Below are 7827 nucleotides of genomic sequence, written 5' to 3'. Positions count from 1 at the left end.
CCTACTGTGAGAAGCTGGAAGAGTAAATGAAACCCAAAATGTACAAATCAGTTACATTATACATTTTGATTTTCTCAGAATGGAGACATGGAGGAAGGGAAAAGCAAAAAAAAAAAAAAAAAAAAATTATAGTTAAAATAGTTATGAAACTAATTTCTCTTAGTTCATTAAAAAAAAGGTTTGTACTAATACTGTTTGGACAATTAAATGCTGATATGTTGTTCTGTCAGTAACTAATTTAAAGATAACAATATGCAATATATTAACCATTGTTCCCCTCTTATTACCTTGTTTTGAAATTTTTTCTCTTTAAAATAAAAATAAAATAAATGATGTCTGTATATCTAACAGATGTCTTGTTGATGAGCATGAAGTGCCCAGGGCCCTGCGGTTCCTTTCTCTGTGAGCCTCACTGGCACATATTCTCTCCTCTGGCTGGGACGTGGGTCTTTTCCAGAGACAGTGCCCTGTTCCTGGGCTTGCTATTATCATTTCCACACGGTTTCCGGTCTTCCTGCCCGTGGTATCATCCTTGGGTGCTAGAAATACTTAGTTGTAGCCACACTGGTCCATCTGCCATCCTGCAAACCTCTCCCTTCCTTCACTAACTTTCTCTTTTTCATTTTCCTTGCTTTCCATTTCTGCCAGTTTTGATGCTTCCCTCATTACACGAATTCTTCAGATTCCACCTTCTCTCTGAAACCATTAAAACTGTTCCGTTCATCTAGACTTCTAATTTCATTGTGTTGTTCCATAATTGTTTGTGTGGTTACTGGGTAAATAGTACAGAGCTGTACAAATGTAAGGAGACATTCTTTGTTTAATCTTTTCAGATATTTTGTGAGTTTGTCAAGGTGAGAGGCTAAACGCTCAAGTTTGTTTTAGGCCCCAGCATTTTGCAGTTTCTTATCAGAGAGAACCTAGTTTCAGGTTGTTTGGTAGCTTGCATCTTGAGGCCCACGTGTCAAGGGCTTAGTCCCAAACTTGGTGTTGTTGGAAGGTGGCAAAATCTTTAGGAGATAGATCCTGGTGGGAGGTTTTAGGCCACTGGGAATGTATCCTTGAAGGGGGACGAGGGGCTGTGTTCTCTTTTCCTTTGGCTTCCTGGTGGCTGTGAGGTCAACAATTTGCTCTGCCACATGCCCCGGCCACGATGCACTGTGAGATCACAGGCCCAAAGCAATAGGCCACCGTAGTCATGAACTGCAACCTCCAAAATAACCCCTTCCTTTTTGTAAGTCGATTATCCCAGGTATGTTTTAAACACAGTGATGGAGAGCAGACTAACGCAGGTTGGAAGGGTGGAGGGAGGGCAGGGCGGTTGGCAGCACGGTGTCTACCGGTAGACAGCTCTCCTGTGTTCTGGGCCACAGAGGGCAGTAGTTTCCCATTCTTCAGTGAAACATGAAGTGACACTTCCACAGGTAGCTGTGACCGCTGTCCTCGATTCTCCCGTGCACCCCTCCTATGCCACAATACTTACGTAAGACTGGTGCTGTGATAGCATCTCCCAGCGCAGCAGCAGACTTGGCATGACCAACAACACTTTTATGTTAAGCTATGGACACTTTTGGGTTTTTACCACAGTATGACCTTGCCCATCTAACTGAGTTTTCTCACTTTAAATCTCTAATGACTGGGGATTTAATTAGGTGACTGTGAATCAAAGTGGGCTTCTTAGAAATCTGGCTCCTCAATACAATAGATCCCAAACTGAACCAGCCTGGAATAACCCAGGGCAGCGGGTCAGAGGAAAGGTTTTGGGGTCAGGTTCATCCAGATTTTTAGCACTGGCTTCTACAAGTTATAAGTTATGTTTCCTGAGCTCATTCTTTTCAGTTCTTGATCTCAGGATGCTTTTACATTCTGGACTATAAGGAGTCCTTATAAAAGAAGCTTTGCTTAAATGGGCTATATCTATGAATATTTATTGCATTAGAAACGAAACAGAGATTTAAGCACATTTACCAACTCATTTCAAGTTGAACATAATAAACCCATCATACATTTATGCATTCTATTTTTATGAGAAATAGATTTTCTAAAGAAAAAGTATTAATGAGAAAAGTATCGTTTCACAGTTTTAAAATCCTTTTATCATCTGGTTTAATGGAAGAAAGGTGGGTTCTGAAAGTCGTTTCCTCACTTTATCTAATGGGATACGGTATTTTCGAAGAAGCAAATAAAGAAATTCCGTAGATGTACAGTTGAAAAGGGAAGTTAAAATATTTTTAAAAATCTTTCCATATAGTTGTGGATGTTCTTTGCTATTTCACTAGAACTTGAGACAGCTAGGAGTTTCGGCAAGGTTTCTTGCAATATGGAATCTGAAACCCTATCTTTTTTTGTGGTTACATTAAAAATCTATTGGTCTATCTCATACTTTGAATGGAAACTTTGCCCATGCATGATTTTGTAACACCATCACTAGGTCATTCAGAAAATACTATTTCACCAAACATATAGGTATTAATATATTGTATAAAAAAATCACATTTGTTAACACCACCACTGATTTCATCAATAAGTATCTGAAGATTGTGCAGTGAGTTCACAGAAGTAAATATGAGATTTTCTTTTTTTGCTGTTTTTTTTTCCCAGTGCTGGGAACCGAACTCACGACCTTGCGCTTGCCAGGCAAGCGCTGTGCTGCTGAGCTAAATCCCCAGCCCCTAACTGTGAGATTTTCAAACATGAAAGTTTGAATTTTATGACTGGCAACAGCATTTTCTCTGAAGTAATAAGCTAATTTTGCTTATTTTTAAGAAACTATTTGCTCATCACCTAAACCTGAGCAACTGCAGTTTGATGGGGTTTCTATCAATTAATCACAGTATTGACTGAAATAAGCAGCTAGTTCAGCTTCTAAAGTATGCAAACTCCCAAAGGCTTATTGAGATACACTGTTGCATGCCAAAGTATTTTTACGGTTACCCCTCAGTTTGTCACGCAAACTATAACAAAGATGCTTATTCAAGGGTGCCATTTAATAAGACTAGCAATTTCTATTGCTTTCTCAGGGATACCTTTAAATGAACTTGGCTCCGTCTAACCCTGCATGCAAAGTTTGGTGTCACTACCTGGATTAGTGCTATGAAGAAAGATGACATTTTTGTTCTTGTTGCTTCTGTTCTGTTGGTGGGAATTCCATATGAAGAAAAAAGAGAAATGACATTTTAGTATTGCTATCATTTTGTCCTTGCAAATCTGGACACTCTGAAAGCCTCAGGGACCCCCTAAGAGAATCGTGGTCCTTATGTCAACTGCTTAGCCTCCCTAGAACAGGAATGATAGTGAGGAGAGTCTAATGAAAGATTACATGACATGTAGTGTACTGAGGATGGTGCCTAGTCTGTAAGAAGTGTTCAGACTCTTGCTACTGTGTTGAGGACCACCTGGGCGACTCTCCCAGAAGGAGGAGCAGTTGCCTCCGTTCTGGCTAAGCCTGACCTTGTTTCCATGTACTGATATGTACAGAGCTGGCTACGACCTTTCCTTATCCCTTCAGTTGGCTTTAAGCAATGCATATTGGTCTAGCTGAGGTGCTGAGGGTAGTCTTTGAAGACGGCAGGTGTCTTTCTCCAGACCCCCACCCACTGTTCCCTTGTGTAAGCCAGGACGAGATGGGACGTAGAGCCGATGCTCCACGCTGTCAGCTGGGATTGAGCTTCAAGATAGAGGCTATGACTTCCTGGGGCTTGAAAGATTACACATCACAGCTGAAGTACCTATGCCAAAACATTAGATATTACCTGAATTGTGCTATGCAGATTACTCTCTCTGCATATCCTCCTCTTTACACTGGCAGAGGTGATTTCAGGCCTCCTACCTAGCCCAGCTCATGGCACTCACTTACTTCTCATGGTTCTCAGAGTCACTCATCCTCAAGCCACTCCCTTCTTCATGAATGAATGAAACCCGGGTTCGACCTTGGGTCGAGGCCTTTGTTCTGCATGGCTATCATTGTGGCTGGACTTAGGGCCCCTTGGTTCCCCGTAACTACAAATATGCCTTAGTGCCTTTACTCTCACCATGGGTTGCACTGGAAGTGGCAGATTGGAATTATCTTGCTATAATTCCAATAACTTTCCATGGGATTACAAATGTAAACTTCCTGGGCCATGACAAGGACCGGGAAGGGCTCTCTGTCCTACTGGTCTGTAGATACTGTAAGGGCAGCCATCATTTATATTAGTAGTCATGATGATGATCTTTCATTTTCTCCACAAACTCCATCTTCTGGCAGATTTCCACTTTAATTAATTTCTTCATCTGTTCCCTTCTGTGATCTCTCTCAGCTCCAGCCAGGATGGACTCACAGTGCAATTGCTCTGACCTCCGTCATGCCTTCATGGCAATTCCCTGCTATGTCATTACTATCTGTTAAAGGGCACAATTTCACTGTAGGTAGTTCTGGCTACTGGTATTTGACCTGCTTAAGTTTACTTATCTGTAAAGTGGGAATAAGGATAGTCCTTTCTATATTTCTGGTGAAGGTCAAGTGAAGTAAAGTATTTGAAAATTACGGGCAGAGTGCCTAGCTTTAGCATGTATTCCTTATAATTTTTTAGTGGGTCTTTTTTATTTTCCTGCCCCTCCCCAATCCATGGAAATAGTACCACTGCATGAATTCCACCACGTCACTCATTCCTTACACACTGAAATAGTCAACTTTTCTCTGATAATGGTTAGAATGAGGAGATAGTTGTATAGGGAGGGTTTTGTCATGACCCGCTCAAACATCCTTCCTGTCCACTTTCTTAACATGGCCCTGAGGTCTCCTTGATGGGGCCCTAATCAGCTTCACCTTCATAATCACTACGCTGACAAACTGAACTCTTCCAGAGCCTGCATGCCAACATTTGCCTGTTCTCTCTGCTTGGGATGACTTTCTTTCTCAGCCCCAGTCTCTCTGCTGCTCTGCCAGCTCAGGGAGGCCTTCTCCAGCCCCCTACTGGATGACTTTCTTTTCTTGCCCTTCTGTAACTGTTCCTCTAAGCTTTTCAAGGGACTTCTGTGTTCTACACAGGCTCATGATCACTTACGTCTGTCATGTTCCTCCTAACTAGATGTGATCCCCTCTAGGGAAGCACATCTCCCTCCACCCTCACATCACAGGAAGGCTTCATACATGCAGATGATCTGTGCCATGTTCATGAAGAATTTGCACTCATTTTGTTGAGCTTGTTAACCAGCATCCTCCAGCTAAAAGCAGCTGTGTGAAATGAACAACTACTTATTAGCGACAGCACCAAAACCACCCACACTTTTGGCGTCAGCTGCTCCACACCCTCTGTTCCTGACAGACGTCAGTGGCAGACACTTCCGGCTGCTCTTGATGATCCATGTTCTGAGTGATTTTAGATCTGTACAAGAACAGGAGAATACGTGATTCTAGAGGGGAGACCAAAACAGCCAAGTAGATCATCTATTTCTGATTAGAAGTTTCTAGGAGATAGTACATTGTTGCAGAGAAGCCTTCATACCAGGGTGGCTTCAAAAAAAAAAAAAAAAAAGAAACCAGAGAATGAAAGGTCAATGGCTTTACATTTCTGGGATTGTCCCAGGAAATCACCAAGTTGGTAACCTGTGTTCGGGGTGGGTAGACTGAGAATCTCTGAGTAAGGATCTTGGTTGAAAGACTGGCTTGCCAAAATGGGTTTTGCCTCTGATTTTCAAGTAGCTTTGGAAGCAAAGTGAGTCACAAACTCTTGGAGACACTGCAGACATTGAGACAGGTCATCCAAATAGTGTTCTCCCTGAGCACCTGCTGGGGGGCTGTGGCCCTTGGGTCTGCTCTGAGTGGCGATGGTTTTTGCTGTATCTCTTTCCTCCCTGTCTCCCTCTTCTCCCACAGAGCATAAGGTTCCTCCTGCCTCCTTAAAGGTTCAAATGTCAGGTGAAATGACAATCATTCATCTGTTACCCAGGATTACCCAATCCAACCGCTACCCGGGTGGATTCTGGGGTGAGACACTCTTTTTCACTGTCAGATTTTAGGTCTGATTTTAGGTTTGGAGAATCATCCTTAAAATCACTAATAATTCATAACTCCACTTCCCCATGTGGAAAGAGAATGCCCTCCAGAAATGTATTTACAGTTAAGGTGCTTCAGGCCTGAAAGCTAGAGAGGGTAGGGGCAGTTGCAGCTTGTTCCTGGATCTTTGCTGGAAACAGAACAGGATGCCCAGGAGGCCCCTTCCAAGTCATAGAAAGAGGCCAAACAAGAAGATTGTAGTATTGTAGTACTTATCACTGCTCTCCTTGCTTACCATGCTACTTTGGACTGATTTGCCACACAGGTGCTGTATCTCTGCCTGGAACCAGATCTCCTAATTTTCTCAGCCATGAAACCTACTATTTCTCCCATAAAAGCTTTTATATGTAAGTCACTTTTTCTTTTCTGACCAATTCCAAAGGACTTAATAGATTTCTTTTTTTTTTTTTTCCAAGTGTTCCAAACTGTTCTCATTTACCTGTCCTCTAGCATTTTTTGCACGGTACTAAAATCAGTTATGAACATTTTTTCTTCCTAACTGGACTGCAAATTCTCGGGTTTAATGCCATTTTTTTATGCTTCTCTGTATGTGCCCTGGAGCCTGGCAAAGGATATGTCAGTCAAAAGTTCACTGTCAATGAGATGAATGAATAAATAGTTCTGCCTTTGTGCCTATAGCACCATGGTTATGAAATGAGAAACCATCCATACGGAACTTGTGGAATTGATTATCTGGCTATCAATGACTTTATACATGTCTTTGTGTTCTCTTTTTATATTTAGACAATTATTTAGCAACTCACCAGCCTATTTTAATCATGTTGCAGTGGGGTCTCCTGAAAGTGATAGCTTCCCCTTCTCCCCATCTGCTCCCAGGAAGCGAAGTGGCATTCTCCCAGGAGCCAGCAGGGGATGGGAGCCAGAATTAAAGTAAGTAAACCCCACAAAGATAGAGCTATAGCGTGCTTTTCTTCATATCACACTCTTAAGCGTTTCTGAGATCTATTTTTTCCTACTGAAAGTTGTTCCTTCACAGGTGGTGTTACAAGGAGTGTCTTACTGCGTACCTGTCAGTGCTCTTATGATGGGGGACAGAGTGCTTAGCAAGTTCATTCATCATAGGACTAGAGTAACTGAGAGGTAATCCTTCTTCAAACGTGAGCTACAATTAGCATTTGAGAGATAGCTCTGTAATGTGCTGTTGTTTATCACTGTCTATTGTGGAAAGGAAGAACACCGGGGCAAATTTATTAAAGCGCGAGCTCCCTATAGTCCTTGGGGCCCAATATTCTACACCCTGTTCTGGAACATAATAGTTTATCACGATAAATTTTGATGAAAACATTAATTAAGCTCCTAGAGTTGCTTGCTACCAAATGTGAAACACGCCCCTGAGTGTGCTTAACCATCACACTTCGGTGTCAGTTTAAACATATTTGGGTTAAATAGCTGACATAGGTAAGGAATTTTCTTGGAAGAAAGTTCAACAACTTTGGAAACTGGAAAAAAATCTGGAACTTTCAAATACGCAGTAGGTGTTAGAATTGTCTTGAGGACAGAAGGGTTTAAACAGTTAATCACAAATTTGACAAACTTCACTAAAAATGAAAAGGAAGGATTAATATGTTGCTTTTCCTGGCCATCAAAACCGCATGGTATGTGGGGCTATAAAACTTGGCCGAATAGAACAAAATGGTACTATCTGCATTCACAACAAATGGATAACATAGGGAAGATTAAGCTCCTGGTTTTAAGATGTCAGTGTAAATCACAAGAAGAGAAAACCCATTTTCTCCATATTTCCTTTAAAACAAAATTTTAGCGATCTT

At 41.7% G+C, this 7827-nt stretch overlaps 1 pseudogene; it reads right to left on the bottom strand.

The window, feature by feature from the left end:
- LOC102017043 overlaps window positions 1-5345 on the bottom strand; it is a 21308-nt pseudogene extending 15963 nt beyond the window's left edge.
- Window positions 5346-7827: the final 2482 nt, after the last annotated feature.

This window comes from Chinchilla lanigera, unplaced genomic scaffold (assembly GCF_000276665.1).
Source record: "Chinchilla lanigera isolate Chin_1 unplaced genomic scaffold, ChiLan1.0 scaffold00030, whole genome shotgun sequence".
Lineage (NCBI taxonomy): Eukaryota > Metazoa > Chordata > Mammalia > Rodentia > Chinchillidae > Chinchilla > Chinchilla lanigera.
The sequence above is the reverse complement of the archived record's forward strand: the minus strand, read 5'-3'. Positions and strand labels throughout refer to the sequence as shown.